Source organism: Lycorma delicatula, chromosome 10 (assembly GCF_047948215.1).
Source record: "Lycorma delicatula isolate Av1 chromosome 10, ASM4794821v1, whole genome shotgun sequence".
Taxonomy (NCBI): Eukaryota; Metazoa; Arthropoda; class Insecta; order Hemiptera; family Fulgoridae; genus Lycorma; species Lycorma delicatula.
In genome coordinates this window covers 82,107,225-82,125,137 of record NC_134464.1, presented here as the reverse complement: position 1 = coordinate 82,125,137, position 17,913 = coordinate 82,107,225, and positions in this window count along the sequence as shown.

Here is a 17,913-nt window from a genome sequence, read left to right as displayed (position 1 = left end):
CTGTAATTAACGTGAATATATATTTTTTCTTATAGATCGCGTATGCTAAGATACGTAATCATGGAAATGAATTTATTTCGTAAATATATTTTTGTATTAAATAAAATGTCTAAAGTTTTAATTTGTAATGGTTTAATTATAAACATTGAAATAAAAATCAATTTAAATCTTCATTTTATTATTTTTTATTCCATCTTACATTGTTATACTCGTAATTTTGATTGTTTGCTTGGCAGTCTTGATTAAAGTTATTAGGACTATACAGCCCGAGCTTAAAGTTAATTTAGCTTCTGGAGCTCTCTGGAGGGTTACTTCAAATTACCGTTTAATTTTTATAAATCTAAATAATATTGATGAAACTTAAGCACTTTTTGGTTTTGCCGAAACCGTGCCTTTTTGCCTCGTTTACAGCAGTATTAATGATCGGTTAAACGAGTTTTATTGTTTAAAAATAGTTCAAAATATAATATTCAATAAAAGTGTATGAAATACTATATATCCCCCCAATTAGAAGGGAGTAGAAAAATGTAACCCCGTTGCTCCCAATGTCCCCCCCCAAATTCAGTTGCTGGATCCGCCCCTGACTGAAGTATGTGTTCACATGTTTCTGTCTTTTCCCGCTTCTGTGATAATTTTTACTAGTGAAATGTCTACTTCTCAGTCAATTTCAGCTAGTTACAAAAATCAGTAAATCCAAATACGTGTGCTTTTGTTAACTTGCAGAATCACGTATTTTTTCCAATCTCCAGTCAAGCACGACTTGATCGCGAAATAGAAAAATCAATGAAGATTTTGGGAAATCTAAACATGTTACCGTTTCTTGACGGGAACCTTGATTTTATATTAGTAACGAACCTATTGTAGAATGTTCCAGTTTTAAATATGTAGGTAGGTCCGTGAAAAACTAGGTAATTGATTATAGGATATTAATTAAAAAGCAAAATAAATAATTTCCCAAAGAGCAACGTATTATACTACAACTTCATCGGGCAGTATTCTTCAAACACTCTGACCAAACCGTTGCTAACTTAACGGCCGCCTCAATAAAAGTGAAATTTTTCTTCCTTAGTACAAAGCTCTTGTCTTTTAATAGTTCCTGATATCTAAAAAATTGAATATTACATACGGACTTTAGAGTACCTTGAATACAAATTATTATAGTATATTTTGTGCACATGATTCTTAGAGGAATTTTGTACACACCACTCAAGAAGAAAATGGGTAAACATAAAAATCTACTCGTTTTCCCTTTCTTATTTTATTTACAACTCTTGACAATTTTCTACGACTACTCAAAATATAAATTTGATGTTTAAGTCTTTTGTAAGTTTCTCTTATTACTACTGTAATCAATTGTAAATGAAATTCCATCGCTGGGTTGCTTTTTTCCGTATACGAATCATTCTTTTTTTCATTTTGATCCATCAGCCCGTTTGTTAATTGAGTATTTTTTTACTCAGTTATATGCGGAACGCATTTAGAAAGGTTTCCGTCGAGAAACGGTCACATGTTGAGATTTCCCAAAATCTTCTTTGATTTTTCTATTTCGTATATGTTACTCCGTTCAAAGATCGACAGCATCTCTTATTCTTCATGGTTTCTATAAAAATATTTCAGATATAGTTTATACCATTGTGTTAAGAAAGTCAGTTTTTTAATTTTAATTATCCGAACTTAGAAGTGAAAAAAATATCTAACATTTGCTCGTAGATCTTTTCTCTTAGGTTCAAAGTACCTTACCTTCTGTTTTGACAGGTCATCCAGTACTTTTTCTATTATTGTAAACATTTCTGGAAGTATTTTTATAGGATTAAATACACATGTGTCTTCACTTTTTTCTGTAATTTCTCTTTGATTTTTAAATCGTCTTCATTTAAACGTCATATTCATGGGCAGATAAGATAAACAGTTGGTCTGCACGACAAACAAAAAAAGTTACATCTTAAAGATAAATTGAAAAAAAAACTTAAAAATTTTATTACTAAAGTTAAGCTAAAGTTATAATATTTCTTTTTGAATGAGTTTTATACTCGTTAATTAAAATAATTCTTTTGTAGTCACGTAACGTAGTTAACTTTTTGTAAAAAAAAAAGTTACACAAACTTTTTTTTAACCTAACGAATGGTTTGAATATAACAATTTCAGTATATATCTGGGGAAAATAAAATCGATGTTTTGTTTTGAACAGTTTTTTTAAGATCTTTTTACACCGATAAAGATTCAAGACTTTAGACTATGACTAGATTTGTAAACAGTTACCATTAAACCTTTTTACAAAAATATTTTTGATTTTGGGCTCAAACATTTTTTTCTTGATGTAAGAAATTTCTTATATATTATATATATTTTTTTTCAAATTATTTTTTAATAATTCTGATCTCCATGGCGGAGTGGTAGCGTCCTGGCCTTTCATTTCGAGGTTTCAGGTTCGAATCTCAGTCAGGCATGACATTTTTCATACGCTATAAAATTTCCATTGCCACATTCCCATATATAAGCTTCGAGCTTCTGTGGTGAATTAATTTAACAAGAAAATAAATTGTATCTTAAGATTAAAATTTATGTTACTTATAGGAAACCTTTAGGAGAAATAATGTAAAGTTTCGATTAAAATCTTTTATTTCGATTTCAAAATTGAAGTATTGTTGTCAGTTCCCCCTCGCTAAAAAAACGAAAAAACAAGGAAGAATAAAATATCCTTATGAATACATAGTCTATAAAATAAAAGAGAATGGACAGTTAAGGCGAAAGAACAAAAGAGACAGCTACTTAGTGGAGCTAAAGCTCCTTGGAATTATAGTACTTTTTTCACCCTAATATTTCAAAGAAATTTTTTTAATAATTACTCGAAAGTATGTCGAATATGAAAATGACAATTATGTTATCAGAAAAAATCTTCCTAAAATGGCAGTTATGCAATAAAAATCCAATGATGACATAAAAAACTAAACAAAAACTTCAAAACGTGTATCGGCAATATTTGCTTTTAAAAATGTTCTACTTTCTATAGAAAAAAATGACAAGGGATCACCGGAGAAACCTTTCTAAAAAAAATAATAAAATATATTAAAAAACAATAAAAATAATATAATAAAAAAAAAAAAATAATAATCATAATATAATGATAATACAGTTGATTCAGGAAAACGGAAAATTTTGAAAATTAAATTTACATTTATTTATAACATTTAATATTAAAAATATCATATCATTTACGATTATTTACACAATTTATTTGTTGAAGATCACATCTTGCATGTGAGCTATATCGCTGATTCCGAAGAATCCCTGAGCTCTTTTGGTTATTCCAAAAGAAGAAATCGGATACCGACAAATCAGAAGACCCGAGAGGCCGTGGAGTGTTACCATTTCTCTCGAAATTATACGGTTGCCGAACGATTGGTGTTTAACAGCTATCGATATTATTGCTGTGAGTGTGTTGATCCGATTTGTCAATAATTTGTGGAAATGTTTGTAGTTTTTGCGCAACAAAGTTTATCAGCATGGCGACTTATCACTCTGTTATAACTGTATTCGTAAGGCCATTCTCGTTTTCAAAATAAATAAGAGCCTATTATGTCATACGATGACGCAGCAGGTAACTTGGTTGCCGAGTTTGGGCACTGGGTATACCTGTGTGGAATTCTTTCGTGCTCAGAAACGAAAATTTGCTCACGTACTCGTTTATCTTTACGACCATCGTTGATGGGACATTATGTGATCGTTTGGTTGCAGTTCCTGGACGATTTACAATTTGTACGGATGGGAAACTCCTGCAACAGTTATTCTTCGAACAATAAATATATTGCTGTAGGCACTGTATGACGCCGAATTGGACTGTGTGGATTTCTTATTATAGCAGTTCGAACGGTTTCGATACTGTCTGGATTACAAACGGTCCGTATACCGCCTGGAGATTTCTTTTTCATCGGTCAACCTGTTTACTTAAAATTCCGTATCTAGTGTTAATTGCATGTACTGACGGTGCACGATCGTGACTCTGAATTAAACTAGCGGCGAAATTCTCAACGCGCACCTTTATACTCATTTTTTTTTACAAAAATCTTTGATGGTAGAAGCACGTTGCGAATCCCTGTTTATTTATCAGTTTCCCTGATAAATAAATGACAATATGGCGTGAGTTCGCTTCTATAAGTTATTCAGTGCTGATTTTCTCTCAGTACTACCGACGTAAATTTAAAGATTCCCGATTCCGTAAACTACTCTCTACTTACGGATCAAAATGAAAATGTCATCCTTTTTTGGAAGTCGGTTAAAAAAAAGATTGTATCTTTCCAATAAAAACACATGGTGCGTTGGTTTTTTTGTTATATGTCCTTATATTTTATTTTAGCTGCTATTGGTGCAGAGCGGACAAAATGGTGCGCCGGGCGGCTGCGCGCAGCCGTTGTTGAGCGTTACCATCTAGCGGGAAAATTGTATTGTGTACAATAAACAGTTCGTTGTTTACATTAACATTTATTATTTTTTTACGTTTTGTTAAAAAAAAACTATTGTATACGTAAGTTTTTTTGAAATTTTTAAAAAATAAATAAGAACCACCATGATTCCGGATATGAACGATGTATATATAAAATATGTGAATGTATTAATCCTTTTACTTTATTATATTTCTGTCGCCATGGTAACAGAATTATAATTAAGTAAATTTACTATTTTTTTCTTTAATTAATGAATACCTGTAAATTACAAACGTGAGGATAAGAACGCGTCGAGGGTCCGGGGGGCTTCGCCTCCTGGCTAGACCGTCGGGCGAGCGAAGCGAGCTCTGACCCGGCTATTAAATAATAATAAGTTGTGTGAGATTTTTCAGTATTATTTTTTTAAGCAGATATTTTTCCTAAATGTTTACAATTTATTTATTTTTTTTAGTAAAAAAGTGTTTAATATGTTGAAGAGTCGTATTTTGCTTGAATCTTTTATTTATCTTTTTTTTTTTGGTCTGTTGGTTGGAAAGATTCGCTTTGATTGAAGTTCTACGTTATAGAATCGATCTGGCTTCGGTTTTTCCCCCTTTTTTGTTATTAAATTGAATAAATATTTGGGTAGACATTTGACAGGCGAAAATATCTTTTTTTTAAATAAAGTCTTCTCTTCATTTTATTTTGATGTATGTATATAAAATTTTGAATATAAATTCTTTTTACGTAAATATTTGATTGACAGTAAAAAAAAAGAAAAAATACATATTATTTTATAAAATATGGAAAAGATTTATTTAGTGTTAAAATCTTTCGTTTTTTTTTAATCTCGAGATAATTGATTATTATGTTTAACTTTGTTCTTTTTTTATGTCTTTTTTCTTTTCCTTATTTTCACCAATAGTATTTTCTCTTTTACTGTTTTAACACTCATTCAATATCTATATAAATTCACAGATTTAGACATCCAATATGTATATATATATACATAATAGAAAAAAGGCGGGCCTATGGTCCGCCGCGAAAATGGTACATGTGTTATGCTTTATTACACGTGATTTTGTTGAATGTTTTGCCAGTTGTAAGAAAATATTGTTTATGAATTTAGCGTACTAACAACAAAAACTTTTACAACGAAAACCTTCAAAATCCGTAACACTTTTTTGAGTTGTGATTTTTTAACACAGCTCTAACCCCCAATGTTTTTCTTTGTTATTCCCAAAACACAAATATAATTTTAGATAAATCGTTCATATCAAGTAGTATAAATCGTATCAAGTAGTATAAATCGTTTGTGCGCTGCGCGCAGCCGCCCGGCGTACCACGTGGTCCGCTCTGCGTCCATAGCAGTTAAAATAAAAATGTGAGCACATATATCAAACAAACCCATTCATTATAGAATTTTAACATGAAAAATTAATTTCTCATTGCCAAGCTTATTATTTTTTTTATTTAAAAAAAACACAAATAGTATGAAATATGCATGAGTTGATAACAATTGCTCTAGTGAAAGAGGGAAATGTGTAGATAAATACGTACAGTGAATGCTAGTATCGTTTGTCAGTATACGCGTATGTGTTCGCAATGCAAGTAAATAAGCGTATCATCATTGTACGAGTGCTGTTAAGATTTTAGTGTTTTATTTTAGTGCATGTAAACTAAATTACTAGTCTTTCCTTATGGAGCCAAAAGGAATAGACTACTGGATGAGCTAACCTTAGAACAGGCTACTTAAAATTGCCCATGAGGCGATCACGAAATGAAAATCAGAAATCCATGTCAGTTAATTTCCTGATTTTGTAAGTGTAATTTGGTTAAAGGCAGAGTATTTGTAAAAAGGATTTTCTAGCTTTATTTGGTATTTTTCAAAAGCGCATTAGTCGTTATGGCCCTTAATCCACTATCACAAAGAATTGTAGGTTCCTTTGCCTACGGAAAAATGTACGAATAATTTTTATTTTTTCTAATTATTCAACTTTTGAGAAATACAACATGAAACAAAATTTATAGCATTTTCCTAAATTACCACCAAAGCATTAACAAATATCATAAAGATTAATTCAATAGCTGTTGCATAAAACGGAAAAAATATTTAAAAAAAAAAAACAGTTGTTTTTTTGTCTCTTAAAATATTAAAATTCAAAAAACCGGAAAATGGTTTTTAGATACTTAACTGAACCGAAGTGAGAAGTGAACTGAACTGAGAAGTATTAAAACCCCAAATCCAGTAATATCTCGTTTAGTAATTTGCAATCATTGTTCGAAATTTGTTTTACATTTCTTCATCCCTTTCAAGGTCGAATTTCAAAAAAAATCTAGAAATTACTTTTAGTAGATATTCACATGAATATTACACTCACCAAAAATGAAATTGTTATCTCATTTATTACGAGAAATTAAAAAAAAATTACAATTTAATGTTACCCCACTATAACCCTAAACTTGGAATTTCCAAAAATCCTTCCTTAGTGTGGCCTTGCACCGTAAGAAGAACGTCTACGAATTTTCATCAATTTTTCTTAAGTAATTTTTGCTGAGCGTTGACTATGATGCAGTTAGATCTTGTTTTAACCACCGGGTTGGTCTAGTGGTGAACGCGTCTTCTCAAATCAGCTGACTACGAAATCGAGAGTTCCAACCTTCAAATCCTAGTAAAGACAGTTACTTTTATACGGATTTGAATGCTAGATCGTGGATACCGGTGTTCTTTAGTGGTTTGGTTTCAATTAACCACGCATCTCAGAAATAGTCGACCTGAGACCGTACAACACTTCTACACTTATACATTTCATATCCTCTGAAGTAATACATGACGGTGATTCCCGGAAGCTAAACGGGGAAAAAATCATGTTTTATATCTATAGAAATATATGTACGTGGTCTATCGAATAGGATGTTCCTGCAGTGAGGTTTTTATATATAAAACCGGAATGTTCTGGAAAATACGAGACAAATAATAGCTAGAATGTTTTAGACCAGTGTTCCTTAAGCTTAAAACCCAAACCAGTAAAATGTCTCAAAATTTTTACGGACCATTAAGTTATATAGGCCTTAATTTTTCTACCTATTTGGGTATTAACAACAATAGGTACGTTTGAATCATTTATAACGTAATAAATCTAAATATTACATGTGTAAGATAATTAAAATAAAATTGGAAGTAAACTATTAAACGTGAACCATCATTGAATAAATATTTTATCTTTATTAAACAAATAAAAATCATATGATGCAATTATGTTATTTACTTTTTATGAGATGGTGAGTTTTGACAATCCTTGTAGAGTTCCTGTGTATCTATTTAATGGTCAACTTCATTCTAACATCGGCACTTACATTAAGACGATTTCTGTATTTTATTTTTATTTGAAGAATCGTTGAAAATCCTTTTTCACAAACATAGGTAATTGAAGCGTGACGATTTTCAGCGTAGCTTCAGATAAATAAGTAAATTCATTCTCACTGAAGGTGAGATCCAAAATCGTGTCAATGATCACAGAATGGATTTTTATACTGTCACTTGAAAGCTCAATTAACTATTTTTTTCTCGATAATGAAAGTTTGTTCTCGTGATTGTTAGCCTGAAATGGATCACGAACCTCCAGAAATTCATCTTGAGAGTTATTCGAAAAAACATATTTCAAATTATCTGTTTTTTGTTTGTTTTTTTTTTTTTATAATACTTTTCAATTTAAGTTTGCCTGTGGGCCATCTGTCCATCGCGGACCGCAATTTGAGAAACGCCGTTTTCGTATAACCAAGATGTATACGGACTGGTTATGTGACCATTAGGTTTATTATCTAAGCAACGTGTTCCTGGTAGTATGGAATTGCCTGAACGTGTGTTGCAAGGTATATGTGCAGCTCAAAATGAAGATTAAAAAGAAAAACACATAAAATAAAAAAAATTGATATGGAAACCACATGACTTCCTTTTACGCCTATTAAATTGCTTGTACACATTTCTAAAAGTCCATAAAATTTTATTTCATTAATAACATCTGATTTTTTTCATATTTTTTTATTGTTATTATTGAATTATAATATATTATAAAATGTTTTTACAATCAGAGGTTAATAATTATTAATAAATCAATATATTTAAATTAAAAAAAAGAGTTAAAAACAAAAAGAAGGAATTATGTCACATTCGAACCGATGTGCGATTCAAATTGATTCCCTTGTAAGATTCAAATATTTCATTAATTAAAATTTTATTGGGCTATAACTCTGGAACCAGTGAAAATAAGTACCACTTATGTTATATAGTGGAAAGCTCTCAATGAGGATTTATTACTGTAGTTAAGAAAAAGTCTAAAATCCAAATTCTTTTGATTTTGGGCTTTTTTGAACACTTTTGGTCCAGTTGATTGCAATAAAAAGGGGAGGAACACAACTAGATGTTACAACAATCTTAAATCTAAAATTTCAACATTCTACGCTTAATTGTTTTTGAGTTATGCGAGATACATACGTACGTACAGACGTTACGTCGAAACTAAGCCAAAATGGATTCAGAGATGGTCAAAATCGATATTTCCGTTAAAATATGAAAACCGAAATTTTTGGTATTACAATTTCCTTGTACGAAAAAGATAAATTCTGATATCTGGACAATAATTTACATTTTAAGCCAAAAAAGTTAAATTCTAATAAAGTTATGATCTTAGCATACTTTTGGGAATATTTGTCTTAATCGATTTCATTTGAAGAAGCGCTCAGATTACTCGTATTCAGAAGAAACTTTCTGTCGGCCAACCGTATGAACTTCTATAAAACAAAGTAATCATCAAAACTGGTCCGTTTGTTTAAAAACGTACTTTATAAATACAGTGTTTGGAAATACATATATATATATATATATATTCACATCGGTTGAAAATAAAGTTCATTCGTATGTAATGATATAATTCTCTTGCTTCGTTGACAAAGTTTGGCTTAATGAAGGTCGATCTGTTTATATTCAGCGATGCTTCATGGTCTTTAAGATACGTTGAGTGAATAATATACACATCCGTTTCATAATCTGTACAAAAGTGTGTTACTTCATATATTTGCTCTTAAGTTTGGCTTATTTGACTGTCGATCTGTCGACATTTTATCGTCTTGAAGATACGTTGAGCCGATAATATACACATCCGTTTCGTTCTTTCGTTATATTTGTTATTAACAATAAAACTAATTTTTTCACAAACTATCCTTTTTTTCAAATGACGTAGAATATGAAAGGAATCGATTGTAAGCTAAAGTTAGTTGCAATTGTTTATTCGAGGATTATATCTTTTTAAATGTAAAAATAATTATTTTGCTGCGTAATTCTTTTATACATTTCTGTTCTTGAATGTATAATTTTGTAATGTCCGATTCTTAGAAAGTAGTAGGGCATATTCGAAACCAGAGCGAAATAAACAGAACTTGTTCTATCGTGTTGTTTTTTTTTTTTGTTGTTGAATATGTTCACAACGCTTCTTTGAACAGGTCCAAACAAATAAAAGTCACAATCTGCAAAGTCTGGGCTGTAAGGAGGGTACATCCAATGCATTAGAGTCAGATTTTCTTTACTGGCATCATAGTTCTTTAGCTGTGCCCGTACAAAAAAAAAAAAAAATGAGTAGTTAATAACGTATGTACGTATAGAACACGTACACATGTACATGTGTTGACATTTTTTAAGCCTAATAACGTGTGACTGGATGAACCGATTTTGATGAAATTTTCTACTAAGATTCATGTATATGAGGCAGTTTGTTGGAAAAATATTTGGCTCAGTAACTCCAGGATGGGTAGATGGTATTTTACAGTAAATTTTATCCAAATTTTGCAAACGTAACCCACTTCTTATTATGCTCAGTACAAAAATGTATGTTTATCGTACCATTTAAACAAAAAAATTGCCCCAAAATTTCTCTTTCCTTAAAAATCGAAAAAGCTATTTTCTTTTTTATTAAATGTCATTTTTGTAATAATTACATATACTGTATTTTTACATTTAATAATTACATTTTTTAAAATGTCTTCCTACGCATAGTAGTAGTGCAACTGGCCTCCAAAAAAATACTTGTGGGTGAGGAAGCCAATAAAATTAAAAACAATATTTATATATTTTTATAAATTTTTCAAACTCTTTTGGTTTATTTAAACTTTTAATATTAAACATTTAAATAACACAAACTTTTAGTAATAACATTACTTTAAAATTTAATCTTAATTCACCTTCAGACCCAAAAAAAGAAATGGGTAACTTTATATTGATTGTATATTTTTTGTGGGATATTTTTAGTTTCTTCCATTTAACACAGTCAATGTAGAAAAATCAAACTATTTTCTTGGACGGTGATTTTGGAGGTATGGGAATAGAACAAAATAAAAAAGATACAAATGTATTTAATTTTTAAAAATATTTGTGTTTTTAAACATATAATGACAATTTTAGAATAATCTTCATGAAATAACCTCCTCTCCCACCACCAAAAAAGAATTCTTAGGTAACCTTTTTCATGTATAATTATTTTTCTACTATATAAGATTAAATAACCAATACCAGAAAAATATTACAATTTTGTTGTCAGCTTTTTTTTTGCTCATTCATTCTCCTCTATTTTTATTGTTTTATAAATTCTCCTCATTTTTTTATTGTTAAGTAAATGAAATCCTGGATGCTAAGGGACAGTGGATAAGGGCTTACGCCCAGTAATATCCAAATTAACCTTAGAAATTTGGTAAGACATAGAAACAACAGTGTTTGTAGTATGTAACGCCATCATATAATGTTCAAATGGATAAAGATTATTTATTTTTATTTTTTATTAAATCGGGTGAAAAACCTATTAACCTGTTTTTGTTTGTACCTTATTCAATATACTAATTATGTATTTATAACATCAACGAATTTACTCTTTTTATTAATAAAATTTTTTTTTTTATGTACAAGTATTTTGTATTGTATATATTTATATGTGTGTGTGTGTGTTTTGACAACAATTAATTATACTGATTGCCGTTTTGTTACTAACATCTAAATACTTAAGACTTAGATAAAGATCTTAAACGTCTTAACTGATGACGTCACATTTATATCTTCCTTCTTTAAATGATGTAACCCTCTCTTAATATGGATTAGGAAAGAGAATTTACAGCGGGAGGAGGATTGTAAAAGTGAAAAGGAGGCAACGAAGTAACCCTTCAACCCTCTTTTCCTTTCGTCATTTCCAATTTCTCTTTACATCTTCCTTGTTTTAACTGCTCTTCAAATGAAACCATTTCCTTCTTAAACGGTTTCTAACGGCTTCCATTATCATCTTTACTCATGATCATCGTTTTATCTTCAATCCTTCTTCTCCTTTTCCGACTATTCTTTCTTTATATTGTTATTATTATTCCTCTTATTCTAAAATTCTTGTTTTATACTTTGATTTTTTTGCTAATAGTTTTTATTTACGGTTATAAATCATAAGTTAACGTGCTATAAACTTTATAACGGTTTTATAATGTGTAGCTTAGTGGAACTTAAAGTACTATGAACAAATATAGTGTCTGAACGCTTTATTTTTACTGTTATTGTGACTGTTTATAGTTTCTTACTGTAGCAGTTTAAATGAAATGTCATTTCTGTAAATACTGTTTGTTCGAAATTATCTTTTAGTCTAAATAAAGTATTTAATGTGACTAAGACTTTTATAGTCACATAGTATTGTATTATCGGTTACTAGTTACAGTATTTTATCATTTCTATTGTATATAATTGTTTTTGTTTTTTATTTTACGAAATGTACGTTATTAATTTTATATTGCCATCGGTAATTTAAAAATGATACAATTTAAGGTGCATGCTTATCATACGTGATCTGCCGAAGTCTTGCGCCGTCCAGCGTGAGTCAGTCACTTCGGCCCTTGGCAGGGATTGTGCCGTGGGTAAGGGTATCCTATCTATAGAGTGGGTAGGGCTCGTACTGCTACGTGCGAGCCCTGATATGTCGGTATCGTGAGTCGGGCAGTACCTGACTCCCCGGCCTGGGCTAAATTTGTGGGAGGCGAGTGACTGGGAGAACCCAGGCAGGATCGATGATCTGGTGCACGTCCACTGTCACTCTGCCCGCATCTTGTGACATCATGACTGTCGTAAATATAGGTTATGGATAGCTTATCATCCGCATCTTTCGTGACTGAGGGTCTACGTAAAAACCCTCGTCCTGGAGAACCTCTTTCTTTGGAAGCGAAGAGGAGGAAGAGTTCGAGTTTAGTGACAAGAAAGAGTTTATATTTCTAGAAAAGAAGGATCGAATCAAGCTTCGACCTAAGAGTGGAAGATCTAATCCTAAATATTTGATAATAAAGAACTGCGAAACCGGAAATACTGATCTTAGAAAAGGAAGATTTAAAGAAAACAACAATGGAGCTCCCAAAAGCACGGATGCCTTTAGCTGAGAGGGCATACGACCGCCATACATGTTCTAGCGGTTTACATCCAGTTTGGACTGCGATGTACTTCTGACTGTGCCACCGGAGCCGGCGTCATCCGATGCCGGCAGCAGGAGGATCTCCTGCTGCTATCTTACGGCGGAGGAACTGAAGACTCTATCCCCGAGGCTTCAGATACCATGGATATCGACATTGAGGCCTTTAGGAAGCTGGAAAAAGAAAAAAAAAAGGCAGTACCCGCCTTTTTTTTTCTGTTCCGTTACATTCGGTTACATTCGCGCAAATGAAATACGGTATGCGCGCGCTGTAGTTAGAATAATTGAATCAAAGAAACAAAAAAATATTGTATTTAAATAAAATGATGGATATTTTAAATAAGTTGTGTGTGTATGTGCGTATAAGCCGTGCATCAGAAAAAAGCCGCGTGACGTAAAAGTTCTACAACTGTGTTGTTAGTTTTTTTTTTGAAGGGCGTGGAAGAACCAGGATATATGGTTAAAAAAACCATACTTCTTGGTTGAATAACCAGGAAAATTATTATTACTTGCACTGAAATTATTGAAAAAACTGTTTGAAAATATTATAAAATATTTATACCGCATTATTTAAAAATATTTATTGTTATCTCATTTTCCTGATTGGTTGTATACTGTATATGATAATTTTCATTAGTTACCGGATGGTATTTATTCCAGGTATGGTAAATCATGGAGTGGATTCCTCTTAACGTTAAATTTAGAGCGTGAAAATGATGGAATTACTCGTAACCAGTTTTGCGTGTAATATTTATTCTGTTTACGTTAAAGAGATTATTTATTTTCCAATATTTTCTTCTTCATGATTTTTGTGCCTTATTTGACTTTATTTTCTTCTATTTCGAGCTGACGCATCAAAATTTACTTCTCATCAATTTGAAACTTTTCACTTCCTTTTAGATAACGAATGATATATTCTTTCTCTGTACAGCATATATTTATACTCTGTATATATGTTACAAAGAATATTTTCTGTTTTCTTTCTCTTCCGTTCATTTTAGTATCATTTTTAAAATTCTTTTTTCATGGTATGTTTTAACCGCTTGTAATTTCTATTCCGGATTGTACTCCTTCACGATTATTCTGTCCATCCACTTAATTTCTTCCATTCCCACATTTCTTTGTTCCTTTTCTTCACTCTTCACGTTTTACATCGTACAGAAGTACGCTTCAAACATGAAAAGATACAAATACATTTTCTAGTCCGTTTCCATCTTACTGTATAATTGTTTCTTTCTATGTATGTTTCTTTAGATATTGCTGATGTGGTATTTATTTACATTTTACTTTTACAATCTTCGGTTACTTCTTACCGACTTTACTTACAAACCAGTGAAATATCATACTAAACTGAAAGTAATATGCAACCGAAAGTAATAACTTTCGGTTTTTTTACTTTTAACCGAGGGTTGAAATGTATTTTTTTACGTTTTGAGGTATGAGTCGTACAAAAATAGTTTTAACTTATTGAATTGGGTTTTCCGTACATATATATACAGGTTTATGTTTAAAGACTTATCGCTCGAAAATCTCCAAATGTACTAGATTAATTTCATTGAAATTTAGGTACGCTGTAGTAGTGTATCTTAAGTTCTGCTTGTGAAAATTTGATGAAGATTGGTTGAGTTGTTTTGAGATAAGGTCGATGTAAGGTAGAAAAGATTTGACTTGGGCAAGTTAGAAGCGTGGTTCGTTAGGATGCTGCAAGTTGGAACGCTTTATTCTGTAAAATAAAGCTTTTTTTTCGTAAATTTCAGATTAGAATGATTGATTTTATACTTTTTGAAAATGAATCAAAATAAAATAACGAAAAGTTGGTTTTCTTAAGAATTTTTTTTTCTTAAATCTTAGATTTAAATTCTTACACGGTTTTAAAATGAAAATTGAAGGTTTATCTAAAAATTGGAGTATTATAAGAAAGAATTGGTTTGTAAATGTATACATATATATATTCTTTAATGTTGAAAACATTATGCTTATTAAATGTGGTTTTAATTGAAAGTTAAAGTGGTTTAAAATTAAAATTCGGTACTTTAAAAAATAAAAATAAAACATACTGTAAAATGACTCAATTGTGTATTGCTTGTTTTTAAATATATTTTCTTACCCGGATAAATTTTTTTTTCTTTTTTTTCTTTTTTTTTTTAATTATTTATAATACTGATTAACTGATTTCCTTTTAACCGCGTTTTAGGATTTACTTATTTATTACACGTAGATGTATATTCAGTATTTATAATGTTTTTTGTTGCTTAGAGAAAGTATTGCGTGATTCAGTAAAGTGCGTGTTTCTTGTAATGTTGATTGCTGTAAAAAGTTGTTTAGTATTTATAGATCTTAAGTATATGAAGAGGTTAAACGAACCATTTCCGGAACAAAACGCATGTGCTGATATATAGTCTAGGGTGAATTTAGGAGTAGGCAGGTTAAGCACAAAAGGAACAGAATTTCAGTCGACGTCTTACATAAATTTACGTTTAGAACGATTAATATTGTACGGTATTGTATTTGTAACATTAAAACAGTATTGTATTTTTAATGTTATTTATTATATTAAATTAATTTAAATAAATTCATTTTCATTGTAACAAAATTAACATCGATTGAAAAAATGTATTAGAGTAACTTCAAATAAAAAAAATTAAAGAATTATTTACAAGTTAAAACTTATAATTGATGTCCATTTCGATTATTAAACAACCATCATCAGTAGTTATAAAGGAATTGTAAAAATAAAAACGAAACGCAAGAAAAAATATAGTAAGTAATTAAAAAAATGAAATGTAAAATAAATCAGTAAGTGAGAATTAAAAATTAAACAACTTCTCTGTAACAGTTCTAAGGAGAAATTTAAAGGATTTATTGTTATTCTCCGTTTCTTTTTGTTATGTGATGATCTTTTAACCTCTACATAATTACTGCATTCTATGGCTTAGTTATCTGTTTTACATATTCCAGTTTTTATCTTCCTCAATAGATTTTACCCTCTATATATCTCACTTATTACCAGTTTAACTAAACTTGGATATGGCCACCACCCTAGTTTGTCTCTTCTTGAAATTCTATATCAAATCCATCTTTTCCCTTTTTTGTTTAAATAACTCATCGTTTCGTGTTTTATCAACTCTCATTTTCTTTTCTTTCTCAGTTTAACCTCTGGAACCAACGTAAGGTATTACTTCAGAGGATGAATGTAAATTAAGTGTAGTCTTGCACAGTTTCAGGTTGGCCATTCCTGAGATGTGTTGTTAATTAAAAATCCAACCACCAAAGAACACCGGTATCCACGATCTAGTACTCAAATCTATATAAAAGTAACTGCCTTTGCTAAGATTTGAACCTTGGAATTCTCGACTTCGAAATCAGCTAGCTGATTTGCGATGACGAGTTTACCACTAGACCAACTCGGTGTGTGTACAGCTCTCCTAATTTTATTTATCCTTCCACAATCGTTTCATACAGTTCAAAGAGTTGTAATTTTTCATTTTACTCTTCTATTGTTGTGATTCGCTACATTCCATGGAAATATTTTTAAGAACATAATCTTATTTTTTTATAGAGCGAGTAAAATGTACGGAAACCCCTCTACAACTTTAAAATCTTTCCATATAGAATACTGTAACTTTTAGGGTAAGGTATCGGTTAACTACTTTACCTTTTGTCGAGAAATAGAATCAACCCCTTCTTGGTTTTAGTTGTAACTCAAGTATTTTAATGGTAACGCTCTTTGTGTGATAAATGATTTTAAAGGTCTCTTTAAGACAATAAAAATGGTATAAATAAAAGCTTGGTATAATATCTGTACCTAAAATGGTGGCGGGATAAAGTTTGGATTTCGAAAATTACTAAATTTAGTAAGTTTAAGTAAACAGAATTAAAAAGAAATTAAAGTGAATTAAATTTCTTACCGTTGTTGTAAAAATGAAGTTTATTTCACTTTTGTCTGATATTCTATTTCTTAAAAGAATTTATTACCATCGGTTGGCTAATTAATTTTGTCTACTTTTACCACATCTGTAAGCCACTTTGATTATTTACATCTTTTTTACCTTTTTTGCAATTGTTTTTTACTGAATTAATTTTTTCGGTGCTACTTGGTAATATTACTATCAACATGTCATATCTTGACGCTTAATTACTCATTAATCTACTTTCTACTACTTTTCATTGTCTTTTTTATTAGTGTATTTCCAAAAAAATTCGAAATCACTACTGCCCTCGGTTATGTTTATATACATATAATGCATGTATAAGATTTTTTTTTATCCATTTTATCGGACACAAATCTTAACTGATTTTTACAAAACTTGGTGGTATGATGTAATTCTCTTGGGAATAAAGCTGTATTGATTTTCAAGCGAATTTGTTTGCAGGTGAGAGCCAAAAAGAAACGGGGTTTTGGTACGTTTTCAGCTTTTATTCGTTCTAGACGCCATTTTTAACCATTAAATATAATAGATAATATAATAAAAATGGCACCCTATTGATTTTCAAGTGAATCGGTTCAGAGCAACCGAAGTTATAGACAAAAAAACTGGGTTTTTGGTTACTTTGTCAGGGTTAACAAAAACCGGGAAATCCGCCATTGTGATGCATTTATTGCGACAGAGTTTTTTTTATTTTCAAAATGGATCTTCTCCTAGTAATGAATCCACGCCTTTCACAATATTTTTTAACTCGTTTTTGTGTTTTGCTTAAAGAACAATCTTATGTGCTGATCTTAAACTTTTAATCTTTTCTCTTTAAATTGTGGGCTGGTCTACTGGTTAACTAGTCGTCGCCAATGAGTTGTTTATGATCTGATTTTCGAAGTGGAAGGTTCTGAGGTTCAATTCCTTGTAAACGTTAGTTATTATTTTGTTTTTTTTTTTTTGTACGGATTTGAATACTAGACAGTGGATACCGGTGTACTTTGTTGATTGGCGTTCAATCAACCGCACGTCTCAGGAACGGTCTGCCTGAGTCAAGACTACACCTCATTTATATGTCATACATATCATTCTTATCTCATTGGCCCG